Below are 16,124 nucleotides of genomic sequence, written 5' to 3' on the forward strand. Positions count from 1 at the left end.
TATTGAATCATCAGAAATGAATGAAATCATACACAGTTATAGACAATACTTATCTCTACAAACGAGTAAAGTATTATCTTTATCAATGAAATAGTTTAGGAGAAAATTGAATCTAAACTTTTCATAGTTTTAAACACAGACAAACTTTAAGCCTCAATATCTTGCTTTTGAATCATCAGAAATAAATGAAATCATACACAATTATAGACAATACTTATCTCTACAAACGAGTAAAGTATTATCTTTATCTATGAAATAGTTTAGGAGAAAATTGAATCTAAACTTTTCATAGTTTTAAACACAGACAAACTTTAGGCCTCAATATCTTGCTTTTGAATCATCAGAAATAAATGAAATCATACACAATTATAGACAATACTTATCTCTAGAAACGAGTGAAATATTACCTTTATCAGTGAAATAGTTTAGGAGAAAATTGAATCTAAACTTTTCATAGTTTTAAACTCATCCAAACTTTAAGCCTCAATATCTTGCTTTTGAATCATCAGAAATAAATGAAATCATACACAGTTATAGACAATACTTATCTCTACAAACGAGTAAAGTATTATCTTTATCAATGAAATAGTTTAGGAGAAAATTGAATCTAAACTTTTCATAGTTTTAAACACAGACAAACTTTAAGCCTCAATATCTTGCTTTTGAATCATCAGAAATAAATGAAATCATACACAATTATAGACAATACTTATCTCTAGAAACGAGTGAAATATTACCTTTATCAGTGAAATAGTTTAGGAGAAAATTGAATCTAAACTTTTCATAGTTTTAAACTCATCCAAACTTTAAGCCTCAATATCTTGCTTTTGAATCATCAGAATTGAATGAAATCATACACAATTATAGACAATACTTATCTCTACAAACGAGTAAAGTATTATCTTTATCAATGAAATAGTTTAGGAGAAAATTGAATCTAAACTTTTCATAGTTTTAAACTCATCCAAACTTTAAGCCTCAATATCTTGCTTTTGAATCATCAGAAATGAATGAAATCATACACAGTTATAGACAATACTTATCTCTACAAACGAGTAAAGTATTATCTTTATCAATGAAATAGTTTAGGAGAAAATTGAATCTAAACTTTTCATAGTTTTAAACACAGACAAACTTTAAGCCTCAATATCTTGCTTTTGAATCATCAGAAATGAATGAAATCATACACAATTATAGACAATACTTATCTCTACAAACGAGTAAAGTATTATCTTTATCAATGAAATAGTTTAGGAGAAAATTGAATCTAAACTTTTCATAGTTTTAAACACAGACAAACTTTAAGCCTCAATATCTTGCTTTTGAATCATCAGAAATAAATGAAATCATACACAATTATAGACAATACTTATCTCTAGAAACGAGTGAAATATTACCTTTATCAGTGAAATAGTTTAGGAGAAAATTGAATCTAAACTTTTCATAGTTTTAAACTCATCCAAACTTTAAGCCTCAATATCTTGCTTTTGAATCATCAGAAATGAATGAAATCATACACAGTTATAGACAATACTTATCTCTACAAACGAGTAAAGTATTATCTTTATCAATGAAATAGTTTAGGAGAAAATTGAATCTAAACTTTTCATAGTTTTAAACTCATTCAAACTTTAAGCCTCAATATCTTGCTTTTGAATCATCAGAAATGAATGAAATCATACACAATTATAGACAATACTTATCTCTAAAATCGAGTAAAATATTAACTTAATCAATGAAATAGTTTAGGAGAAAATTGAATCTAAACTTTTCATAGTTTTAAACTCATCCAAACTTTAAGCCTCAATATCTTGCTTTTGAATCATCAGAAATGAATGAAATCATACACAGTTATAGACAATACTTATCTCTACAAACGAGTAAAGTATTATCTTTATCAATGAAATAGTTTAGGAGAAAATTGAATCTAAACTTTTCATAGTTTTAAACTCATCCAAACTTTAAGCCTCAATATCTTGCTTTTGAATCATCAGAAATAAATGAAATCATACACAATTATGGACAATATATATCTCTACAAACGAGTGAAGCATTAACTTTATCAATGAAATAGTTTAGGAGAAAATTGAATCTAAACTTTTCATAGTTTTAAACTCATCCAAACTTTAAGCCTCAATATCTTGCTTTTGAATCATCAGAAATAAATGAAATCATACACAATTATGGACAATATATATCTCTACAAACGAGTGAAGCATTAACTTTATCAATGAAATAGTTTAGGAGAAAATTGAATCTAAACTTTTCATAGTTTTAAACTCATCCAAACTTTAAGCCTCAATATCTTGCTTTTGAATCATCAGAAATGAATGAAATCATACACAGTTATAGACAATACTTATCTCTACAAACGAGTAAAGTACTATCTTTATCAATGAAATAGTTTAGGAGAAAATTGAATCTAAACTTTTCATAGTTTTAAACTCATCCAAACTTTAAGCCTCAATATCTTGCTTTTGAATCATCAGAAATAAATGAAATCATACACAATTATAGACAATACTTATCTCTAGAAACGAGTGAAATATTACCTTTATCAGTGAAATAGTTTAGGAGAAAATTGAATCTAAACTTTTCATAGTTTTAAACTCATCCAAACTTTAAGCCTCAATATCTTGCTTTTGAATCATCAGAAATAAATGAAATCATACACAGTTATAGACAATACTTATCTCTACAAACGAGTAAAGTATTATCTTTATCAATGAAATAGTTTAGGAGAAAATTGAATCTAAACTTTTCATAGTTTTAAACACAGACAAACTTTAAGCCTCAATATCTTGCTTTTGAATCATCAGAAATAAATGAAATCATACACAATTATAGACAATACTTATCTCTAGAAACGAGTGAAATATTACCTTTATCAGTGAAATAGTTTAGGAGAAAATTGAATCTAAACTTTTCATAGTTTTAAACTCATCCAAACTTTAAGCCTCAATATCTTGCTTTTGAATCATCAGAATTGAATGAAATCATACACAATTATAGACAATACTTATCTCTACAAACGAGTAAAGTATTATCTTTATCAATGAAATAGTTTAGGAGAAAATTGAATCTAAACTTTTCATAGTTTTAAACTCATCCAAACTTTAAGCCTCAATATCTTGCTTTTGAATCATCAGAAATGAATGAAATCATACACAGTTATAGACAATACTTATCTCTACAAACGAGTAAAGTATTATCTTTATCAATGAAATAGTTTAGGAGAAAATTGAATCTAAACTTTTCATAGTTTTAAACACAGACAAACTTTAAGCCTCAATATCTTGCTTTTGAATCATCAGAAATGAATGAAATCATACACAATTATAGACAATACTTATCTCTACAAACGAGTAAAGTATTATCTTTATCAATGAAATAGTTTAGGAGAAAATTGAATCTAAACTTTTCATAGTTTTAAACACAGACAAACTTTAAGCCTCAATATCTTGCTTTTGAATCATCAGAAATAAATGAAATCATACACAATTATAGACAATACTTATCTCTAGAAACGAGTGAAATATTACCTTTATCAGTGAAATAGTTTAGGAGAAAATTGAATCTAAACTTTTCATAGTTTTAAACTCATCCAAACTTTAAGCCTCAATATCTTGCTTTTGAATCATCAGAAATGAATGAAATCATACACAGTTATAGACAATACTTATCTCTACAAACGAGTAAAGTATTATCTTTATCAATGAAATAGTTTAGGAGAAAATTGAATCTAAACTTTTCATAGTTTTAAACTCATTCAAACTTTAAGCCTCAATATCTTGCTTTTGAATCATCAGAAATGAATGAAATCATACACAATTATAGACAATACTTATCTCTAAAATCGAGTAAAATATTAACTTAATCAATGAAATAGTTTAGGAGAAAATTGAATCTAAACTTTTCATAGTTTTAAACTCATCCAAACTTTAAGCCTCAATATCTTGCTTTTGAATCATCAGAAATGAATGAAATCATACACAGTTATAGACAATACTTATCTCTACAAACGAGTAAAGTATTATCTTTATCAATGAAATAGTTTAGGAGAAAATTGAATCTAAACTTTTCATAGTTTTAAACTCATCCAAACTTTAAGCCTCAATATCTTGCTTTTGAATCATCAGAAATAAATGAAATCATACACAATTATGGACAATATATATCTCTACAAACGAGTGAAGCATTAACTTTATCAATGAAATAGTTTAGGAGAAAATTGAATCTAAACTTTTCATAGTTTTAAACTCATCCAAACTTTAAGCCTCAATATCTTGCTTTTGAATCATCAGAAATAAATGAAATCATACACAATTATGGACAATATATATCTCTACAAACGAGTGAAGCATTAACTTTATCAATGAAATAGTTTAGGAGAAAATTGAATCTAAACTTTTCATAGTTTTAAACTCATCCAAACTTTAAGCCTCAATATCTTGCTTTTGAATCATCAGAAATGAATGAAATCATACACAGTTATAGACAATACTTATCTCTACAAACGAGTAAAGTACTATCTTTATCAATGAAATAGTTTAGGAGAAAATTGAATCTAAACTTTTCATAGTTTTAAACTCATCCAAACTTTAAGCCTCAATATCTTGCTTTTGAATCATCAGAAATAAATGAAATCATGCACAATTATGGACAATATATATCTCTACATACGAGTAAAGTATTATCTTTATCAATGAAATAGTTTAGGAGAAAATTGAATCTAAACTTTTCATAGTTTTAAACTCATCCAAACTTTAAGCCTCAATATCTTGCTTTTGAATCATCAGAAATAAATGAAATCATACACAATTATGGACAATATATATCTCTACAAACGAGTGAAGCATTAACTTTATCAATGAAATAGTTTAGGAGAAAATTGAATCTAAACTTTTCATAGTTTTAAACACAGACAAACTTTAAGCCTCAATATCTTGCTTTTGAATCATCAGAAATGGATGAAATCATACACAGTTATAGTCAATACTTATCTCTACAAACGAGTAAAGTATTATCTTTATCAATGAAATAGTTTAGGAGAAAAGAGAATCTAAACTTTTCATAGTTTTAAACTCATCCAAACTTTAAGCCTCAATATCTTGCTTTTGAATCATCAGAAATAAATGAAATCATACACAGTTATAGACAATACTTATCTCTACAAACGAGCAAAGTATTATCTTTATCAATGAAATAGTTTAGGAGAAAATTGAATCTAAACTTTTCATAGTTTTAAACACAGACAAACTTTAAGCCTCAATATCTTGCTTTTGAATCATCAGAAATGAATGAAATCATACACAGTTATAGACAATACTTATCTCTACAAACGAGTAAAGTATTATCTTTATCAATGAAATAGTTTAGGAGAAAATTGAATCTAAACTTTTCATAGTTTTAAACTCATCCAAACTTTAAGCCTCAACATCTTGCTTTTGAATCATCAGAAATGAATGAAATCATACACAGTTATAAACAATACTTATCTCTACAAACGAGTAAAGTATTATCTTTATCAATGAAATAGTTTAGGAGAAAATTGAATCTAAACTTTTCATAGTTTTAAACACAGACAAACTTTAAGCCTCAATATCTTGCTTTTGAATCATCAGAAATAAATGAAATCATACACAATTATAGACAATACTTATCTCTACAAACGAGTAAAGTATTATCTTTATCTATGAAATAGTTTAGGAGAAAATTGAATCTAAACTTTTCATAGTTTTAAACACAGACAAACTTTAAGCCTCAATATCTTGCTTTTGAATCATCAGAAATAAATGAAATCATACACAATTATAGACAATACTTATCTCTAGAAACGAGTGAAATATTACCTTTATCAGTGAAATAGTTTAGGAGAAAATTGAATCTAAACTTTTCATAGTTTTAAACTCATCCAAACTTTAAGCCTCAATATCTTGCTTTTGAATCATCAGAAATAAATGAAATCATACACAGTTATAGACAATACTTATCTCTACAAACGAGTAAAGTATTATCTTTATCAATGAAATAGTTTAGGAGAAAATTGAATCTAAACTTTTCATAGTTTTAAACTCATCCAAACTTTAAGCCTCAATATCTTGCTTTTGAATCATCAGAAATAAATGAAATCATACACAATTATGGACAATATATATCTCTACAAACGAGTGAAGCATTAACTTTATCAATGAAATAGTTTAGGAGAAAATTGAATCTAAACTTTTCATAGTTTTAAACTCATCCAAACTTTAAGCCTCAATATCTTGCTTTTGAATCATCAGAAATGAATGAAATCATACACAGTTATAGACAATACTTATCTCTACAAACGAGTAAAGTACTATCTTTATCAATGAAATAGTTTAGGAGAAAATTGAATCTAAACTTTTCATAGTTTTAAACTCATCCAAACTTTAAGCCTCAATATCTTGCTTTTGAATCATCAGAAATAAATGAAATCATGCACAATTATGGACAATATATATCTCTACATACGAGTAAAGTATTATCTTTATCAATGAAATAGTTTAGGAGAAAATTGAATCTAAACTTTTCATAGTTTTAAACTCATCCAAACTTTAAGCCTCAATATCTTGCTTTTGAATCATCAGAAATAAATGAAATCATACACAATTATGGACAATATATATCTCTACAAACGAGTGAAGCATTAACTTTATCAATGAAATAGTTTAGGAGAAAATTGAATCTAAACTTTTCATAGTTTTAAACACAGACAAACTTTAAGCCTCAATATCTTGCTTTTGAATCATCAGAAATGGATGAAATCATACACAGTTATAGACAATACTTATCTCTACAAACGAGTAAAGTATTATCTTTATCAATGAAATAGTTTAGGAGAAAATTGAATCTAAACTTTTCATAGTTTTAAACTCATCCAAACTTTAAGCCTCAATATCTTGCTTTTGAATCATCAGAAATGAATGAAATCATACACAGTTATAAACAATACTTATCTCTACAAACGAGTAAAGTATTATCTTTATCAATGAAATAGTTTAGGAGAAAATTGAATCTAAACTTTTCATAGTTTTAAACACAGACAAACTTTAAGCCTCAATATCTTGCTTTTGAATCATCAGAAATAAATGAAATCATACACAATTATAGACAATACCTATCTCTACAAACGAGTAAAGTATTATCTTTATCTATGAAATAGTTTAGGAGAAAATTGAATCTAAACTTTTCATAGTTTTAAACACAGACAAACTTTAAGCCTCAATATCTTGCTTTTGAATCATCAGAAATAAATGAAATCATACACAATTATAGACAATACTTATCTCTAGAAACGAGTGAAATATTACCTTTATCAGTGAAATAGTTTAGGAGAAAATTGAATCTAAACTTTTCATAGTTTTAAACTCATCCAAACTTTAAGCCTCAATATCTTGCTTTTGAATCATCAGAAATAAATGAAATCATACACAGTTATAGACAATACTTATCTCTACAAACGAGTAAAGTATTATCTTTATCAATGAAATAGTTTAGGAGAAAATTGAATCTAAACTTTTCATAGTTTTAAACACAGACAAACTTTAAGCCTCAATATCTTGCTTTTGAATCATCAGAAATAAATGAAATCATACACAATTATAGACAATACTTATCTCTAGAAACGAGTGAAATATTACCTTTATCAGTGAAATAGTTTAGGAGAAAATTGAATCTAAACTTTTCATAGTTTTAAACACAGACAAACTTTAAGCCTCAATATCTTGCTTTTGAATCATCAGAAATAAATGAAATCATACACAATTATAGACAATACCTATCTCTAGAAACGAGTGAAATATTACCTTTATCAGTGAAATAGTTTAGGAGAAAATTGAATCTAAACTTTTCATAGTTTTAAACTCATCCAAACTTTAAGCCTCAATATCTTGCTTTTGAATCATCAGAATTGAATGAAATCATACACAATTATAGACAATACTTATTTCTACAAACGAGTAAAGTATTATCTTTATCAATGAAATAGTTTAGGAGAAAATTGAATCTAAACTTTTCATAGTTTTAAACTCATCCAAACTTTAAGCCTCAATATCTTGCTTTTGAATCATCAGAAATGAATGAAATCATACACAGTTATAGACAATACTTATCTCTACAAACGAGTAAAGTATTATCTTTATCAATGAAATAGTTTAGGAGAAAATTGAATCTAAACTTTTCATAGTTTTAAACACAGACAAACTTTAAGCCTCAATATCTTGCTTTTGAATCATCAGAAATGAATGAAATCATACACAATTATAGACAATACTTATCTCTACAAACGAGTAAAGTATTATCTTTATCAATGAAATAGTTTAGGAGAAAATTGAATCTAAACTTTTCATAGTTTTAAACACAGACAAACTTTAAGCCTCAATATCTTGCTTTTGAATCATCAGAAATAAATGAAATCATACACAATTATAGACAATACTTATCTCTAGAAACGAGTGAAATATTACCTTTATCAGTGAAATAGTTTAGGAGAAAATTGAATCTAAACTTTTCATAGTTTTAAACTCATCCAAACTTTAAGCCTCAATATCTTGCTTTTGAATCATCAGAAATGAATGAAATCATACACAGTTATAGACAATACTTATCTCTACAAACGAGTAAAGTATTATCTTTATCAATGAAATAGTTTAGGAGAAAATTGAATCTAAACTTTTCATAGTTTTAAACTCATCCAAACTTTAAGCCTCAATATCTTGCTTTTGAATCATCAGAAATGAATGAAATCATACACAGTTATAGACAATACTTATCTCTACAAACGAGTAAAGCATTATCTTTATCAATGAAATAGTTTAGGAGAAAATTGAATCTAAACTTTTTATAGTTTTAAACTCATCCAAACTTTAAGCCTCAATATCTTGCTTTTGTATCATCAGAAATGAATGAAATCATACACAATTATAGACAATACTTCTCTCTACAATCGAGTAAAATATTAACTTAATCAATGAAATAGTTTAGGAGGAAATTGAATCTAAACTTTTCATAGTTTTAAACTCATCCAAACTTTAAGCATTAATATCTTGCTTTTGAATCATCAGAAATAAATGAAATCATACACAATTATAGACAATACTTATCTCTACAAACGAGTAAAGTATTATCTTTATCAATGAAATAGTTTAGGAGAAAATTGAATCTAAACTTTTCATAGTTTTAAACACAGACAAACTTTAAGCCTCAATATCTTGCTTTTGAATCATCAGAAATAAATGAAATCATACACAATTATAGACAATACTTATCTCTACAAACGAGTAAAGTATTATCTTTATCTATGAAATAGTTTAGGAGAAAATTGAATCTAAACTTTTCATAGTTTTAAACACAGACAAACTTTAAGCCTCAATATCTTGCTTTTGAATCATCAGAAATAAATGAAATCATACACAATTATAGACAATACTTATCTCTAGAAACGAGTGAAATATTACCTTTATCAGTGAAATAGTTTAGGAGAAAATTGAATCTAAACTTTTCATAGTTTTAAACACAGACAAACTTTAAGCCTCAATATCTTGCTTTTGAATCATCAGAAATAAATGAAATCATACACAATTATAGACAATACTTATCTCTAGAAACGAGTGAAATATTACCTTTATCAGTGAAATAGTTTAGGAGAAAATTGAATCTAAACTTTTCATAGTTTTAAACTCATCCAAACTTTAAGCCTCAATATCTTGCTTTTGAATCATCAGAATTGAATGAAATCATACACAATTATAGACAATACTTATCTCTACAAACGAGTAAAGTATTATCTTTATCAATGAAATAGTTTAGGAGAAAATTGAATCTAAACTTTTCATAGTTTTAAACTCATCCAAACTTTAAGCCTCAATATCTTGCTTTTGAATCATCAGAAATGAATGAAATCATACACAGTTATAGACAATACTTATCTCTACAAACGAGTAAAGTATTATCTTTATCAATGAAATAGTTTAGGAGAAAATTGAATCTAAACTTTTCATAGTTTTAAACACAGACAAACTTTAAGCCTCAATATCTTGCTTTTGAATCATCAGAAATGAATGAAATCATACACAATTATAGACAATACTTATCTCTACAAACGAGTAAAGTATTATCTTTATCAATGAAATAGTTTAGGAGAAAATTGAATCTAAACTTTTCATAGTTTTAAACACAGACAAACTTTAAGCCTCAATATCTTGCTTTTGAATCATCAGAAATAAATGAAATCATACACAATTATAGACAATACTTATCTCTAGAAACGAGTGAAATATTACCTTTATCAGTGAAATAGTTTAGGAGAAAATTGAATCTAAACTTTTCATAGTTTTAAACTCATCCAAACTTTAAGCCTCAATATCTTGCTTTTGAATCATCAGAAATAAATGAAATCATACACAGTTATAGACAATACTTATCTCTACAAACGAGTAAAGTATTATCTTTATCAATGAAATAGTTTAGGAGAAAATTGAATCTAAACTTTTCATAGTTTTAAACACAGACAAACTTTAAGCCTCAATATCTTGCTTTTGAATCATCAGAAATGAATGAAATCATACACATTTATAGACAATACTTATCTCTACAAACGAGTAAAGTATTATCTTTATCAATGAAATAGTTTAGGAGAAAATTGAATCTAAACTTTTCATAGTTTTAAACACAGACAAACTTTAAGCCTCAATATCTTGCTTTTGAATCATCAGAAATAAATGAAATCATACACAATTATAGACAATACTTATCTCTAGAAACGAGTGAAATATTACCTTTATCAGTGAAATAGTTTAGGAGAAAATTGAATCTAAACTTTTCATAGTTTTAAACTCATCCAAACTTTAAGCCTCAATATCTTGCTTTTAAATCATCAGAAATGAATGAAATCATACACAGTTATAGACAATACTTATCTCTACAAACGAGTAAAGTACTATCTTTATCAATGAAATAGTTTAGGAGAAAATTGAATCTAAACTTTTCATAGTTTTAAACTCATTCAAACTTTAAGCCTCAATATCTTGCTTTTGAATCATCAGAAATGAATGAAATCATACACAATTATAGACAATACTTATCTCTAAAATCGAGTAAAATATTAACTTAATCAATGAAATAGTTTAGGAGAAAATTGAATCTAAACTTTTCATAGTTTTAAACTCATCCAAACTTTAAGCCTCAATATCTTGCTTTTGAATCATCAGAAATGAATGAAATCATACACAGTTATAGACAATACTTATCTCTACAAACGAGTAAAGTACTATCTTTATCAATGAAATAGTTTAGGAGAAAATTGAATCTAAACTTTTCATAGTTTTAAACTCATCCAAACTTTAAGCCTCAATATCTTGCTTTTGAATCATCAGAAATAAATGAAATCATGCACAATTATGGACAATATATATCTCTACATACGAGTAAAGTATTATCTTTATCAATGAAATAGTTTAGGAGAAAATTGAATCTAAACTTTTCATAGTTTTAAACTCATCCAAACTTTAAGCCTCAATATCTTGCTTTTGAATCATCAGAAATAAATGAAATCATACACAATTATGGACAATATATATCTCTACAAACGAGTGAAGCATTAACTTTATCAATGAAATAGTTTAGGAGAAAATTGAATCTAAACTTTTCATAGTTTTAAACACAGACAAACTTTAAGCCTCAATATCTTGCTTTTGAATCATCAGAAATGAATGAAATCATACACAGTTATAGACAATACTTATCTCTACAAACGAGTAAAGTATTATCTTTATCAATGAAATAGTTTAGGAGAAAAGAGAATCTAAACTTTTCATAGTTTTAAACTCATCCAAACTTTAAGCCTCAATATCTTGCTTTTGAATCATCAGAAATGAATGAAATCATACACAGTTATAGACAATACTTATCTCTACAAACGAGCAAAGTATTATCTTTATCAATGAAATAGTTTAGGAGAAAATTGAATCTAAACTTTTCATAGTTTTAAACACAGACAAACTTTAAGCCTCAATATCTTGCTTTTGAATCATCAAAAATGAATGAAATCATACACAGTTATAGACAATACTTATCTCTACAAACGAGTAAAGTATTATCTTTATCAATGAAATAGTTTAGGAGAAAATTGAATCTAAACTTTTCATAGTTTTAAACTCATCCAAACTTTAAGCCTCAATATCTTGCTTTTGAATCATCAGAAATGAATGAAATCATACACAGTTATAAACAATACTTATCTCTACAAACGAGTAAAGTATTATCTTTATCAATGAAATAGTTTAGGAGAAAATTGAATCTAAACTTTTCATAGTTTTAAACACAGACAAACTTTAAGCCTCAATATCTTGCTTTTGAATCATCAGAAATAAATGAAATCATACACAATTATAGACAATACTTATCTCTACAAACGAGTAAAGTATTATCTTTATCTATGAAATAGTTTAGGAGAAAATTGAATCTAAACTTTTCATAGTTTTAAACACAGACAAACTTTAAGCCTCAATATCTTGCTTTTGAATCATCAGAAATAAATGAAATCATACACAATTATAGACAATACTTATCTCTAGAAACGAGTGAAATATTACCTTTATCAGTGAAATAGTTTAGGAGAAAATTGAATCTAAACTTTTCATAGTTTTAAACTCATCCAAACTTTAAGCCTCAATATCTTGCTTTTGAATCATCAGAATTGAATGAAGTCATACACAATTATAGACAATACTTATCTCTACAAACGAGTAAAGTATTATCTTTATCAATGAAATAGTTTAGGAGAAAATTGAATCTAAACTTTTCATAGTTTTAAACTCATCCAAACTTTAAGCCTCAATATCTTGCTTTTGAATCATCAGAAATGAATGAAATCATACACAGTTATAGACAATACTTATCTCTACAAACGAGTAAAGTATTATCTTTATCAATGAAATAGTTTAGGAGAAAATTGAATCTAAACTTTTCATAGTTTTAAACACAGACAAACTTTAAGCCTCAATATCTTGCTTTTGAATCATCAGAAATGAATGAAATCATACACAATTATAGACAATACTTATCTCTACAAACGAGTAAAGTATTATCTTTATCAATGAAATAGTTTAGGAGAAAATTGAATCTAAACTTTTCATAGTTTTAAACACAGACAAACTTTAAGCCTCAATATCTTGCTTTTGAATCATCAGAAATAAATGAAATCATACACAATTATAGACAATACTTATCTCTAGAAACGAGTGAAATATTACCTTTATCAGTGAAATAGTTTAGGAGAAAATTGAATCTAAACTTTTCATAGTTTTAAACTCATCCAAACTTTAAGCCTCAATATCTTGCTTTTGAATCATCAGAAATGAATGAAATCATACACAGTTATAGACAATACTTATCTCTACAAACGAGTAAAGTATTATCTTTATCAATGAAATAGTTTAGGAGAAAATTGAATCTAAACTTTTCATAGTTTTAAACTCATCCAAACTTTAAGCCTCAATATCTTGCTTTTGAATCATCAGAAATGAATGAAATCATACACAATTATAGACAATACTTATCTCTACAATCGAGTAAAATATTAACTTAATCAATGAAATAGTTTAGGAGAAAATTGAATCTAAACTTTTCATAGTTTTAAACTCATCCAAACTTTAAGCCTCAATATCTTGCTTTTGAATCATCAGAAATGAATGAAATCATACACAGTTATAGACAATACTTATCTCTACAAACGAGTAAAGTATTATCTTTATCAATGAAATAGTTTAGGAGAAAATTGAATCTAAACTTTTCATAGTTTTAAACTCATCCAAACTTTAAGCCTCAATATCTTGCTTTTGAATCATCAGAAATAAATGAAATCATACACAATTATGGACAATATATATCTCTACAAACGAGTGAAGCATTAACTTTATCAATGAAATAGTTTAGGAGAAAATTGAATCTAAACTTTTCATAGTTTTAAACTCATCCAAACTTTAAGCCTCAATATCTTGCTTTTGAATCATCAGAAATAAATGAAATCATACACAATTATGGACAATATATATCTCTACAAACGAGTGAAGCATTAACTTTATCAATGAAATAGTTTAGGAGAAAATTGAATCTATACTTTTCATAGTTTTAAACTCATCCAAACTTTAAGCCTCAATATCTTGCTTTTGAATCATCAGAAATGAATGAAATCATACACAGTTATAGACAATACTTATCTCTACAAACGAGTAAAGTATTATCTTTATCAATGAAATAGTTTAGGAGAAAATTGAATCTAAACTTTTCATAGTTTTAAACTCATCCAAACTTTAAGCCTCAATATCTTGCTTTTGAATCATCAGAAATAAATGAAATCATACACAATTATGGACAATATATATCTCTACATACGAGTAAAGTATTATCTTTATCAATGAAATAGTTTAGGAGAAAATTGAATCTAAACTTTTCATAGTTTTAAACTCATCCAAACTTTAAGCCTCAATATCTTGCTTTTGAATCATCAGAAATGAATGAAATCATACACAGTTATAGACAATACTTATCTCTACAAACGAGTAAAGTATTATCTTTATCAATGAAATAGTTTAGGAGAAAATTGAATCTAAACTTTTTATAGTTTTAAACTCATCCAAACTTTAAGCCTCAATATCTTGCTTTTGAATCATCAGAAATGAATGAAATCATACACAATTATAGACAATACTTCTCTCTACAATCGAGTAAAATATTAACTTAATCAATGAAATAGTTTAGGAGGAAATTGAATCTAAACTTTTCATAGTTTTAAACTCATCCAAACTTTAAGCCTTAATATCTTGCTTTTGAATCATCAGAAATAAATGAAATCATACACAATTATAGACAATACTTATCTCTACAAACGAGTAAAGTATTATCTTTATCAATGAAATAGTTTAGGAGAAAATTGAATCTAAACTTTTCATAGTTTTAAACTCATCCAAACTTTAAGCCTCAATATCTTGCTTTTGAATCATCAGAAATGAATGAAATCATACACAATTATAGACAATACTTATCTCTACAAACAAGTAAAATATTAACTTTATCAATGAAATAGTTTAGTAGAAAAATGAATCTAAACTTTTTATAGTTTGTGAACTTAGCCAAAATTCAAGTCTCAATATCTCGCTCCACATTCATCAGAAATGGATGAGATTTTACACAATTATAGACAACATAAACGTAATGTACTAAAAAGGAAACGAATGTTTGACGACATATACAGGGTATTTAGATGCACCAATTTCGCTACGAAGACATAGTATTCTCCACCAATATCTATGTGCTTAAATCTGTTGCAGAGCTAGCTAAGAAATATGAGTGTATTTAAAAGTTATAGCCGAATTAGAATGAATGGAAGAAAATGATTAGAGAAGGATTACGTGATTTTAATTTAGGTTAAGCTATAAGGATGACAGGAGCACAGAGAGTACTGATCCATCCATTAGTTGTAAGTTTGTATGTAAATAGTTGTATATAGTAGAGGGATGAATGTGTGAAGCGAATGTATTTATAAGTAAGAATGGAGAGTGAGTGATATTCTAGTGATAAGCACCTAGACGATGCTGGCTGTATGGCGGAAGCCAATGCCAAAAAGAAAAGGCAAAAAAACTGTGGCTGTGTCATGGACCACGGCCGTGTGTTGTACGTGAATACGTTTGCGTAACGGGCTATATTTTTTATATAAAATATTTTTATTTATGTATTTAGGATGAAATCAAGGAAACAAATCGACAATCGAACACAATTTATGCCTATACAGTCCGTTGTCGATGTAGAAGCGATTTTATCATCCACTTGCATAATTTCAACCGCCCCAGCTGCAGATGTACTGGACACCGTCGTTGATCCGCTCGGCCGCATTCATTCTTTTACGTTCCCGGCACAGCTTGACTCGGTGTTTTATTATTACCATTCAGATTGTTCTTGAGAAGCCCTTTCCAACCGTATACGATCTCAGTATTTGGTTTTGGCTTTTCGACACGTATAGGCCGACATTATATATTTTTGATAATATTTTTTTATTCTAACACCTTATTATATTCACTGTCACTATTTTACACTAATATTTT

At 26.9% G+C, this 16,124-nt stretch overlaps 1 protein-coding gene across 2 annotated transcripts in view; it reads left to right on the plus strand.

Moving 5' to 3' along the window:
• LOC141446118 (dipeptidase 1-like) overlaps positions 1 to 16,124 on the plus strand; it is a 290,995-nt gene that overhangs the window by 136,051 nt on the left and 138,820 nt on the right. The gene's annotated exons all lie outside the window — the stretch shown is intronic.

The sequence above is a fragment of the Rhodnius prolixus genome, unplaced genomic scaffold (genome assembly GCF_049639745.1).
Source record: "Rhodnius prolixus isolate KJV_2025 unplaced genomic scaffold, Rpr scaffold_1, whole genome shotgun sequence".
Lineage (NCBI taxonomy): Eukaryota > Metazoa > Arthropoda > Insecta > Hemiptera > Reduviidae > Rhodnius > Rhodnius prolixus.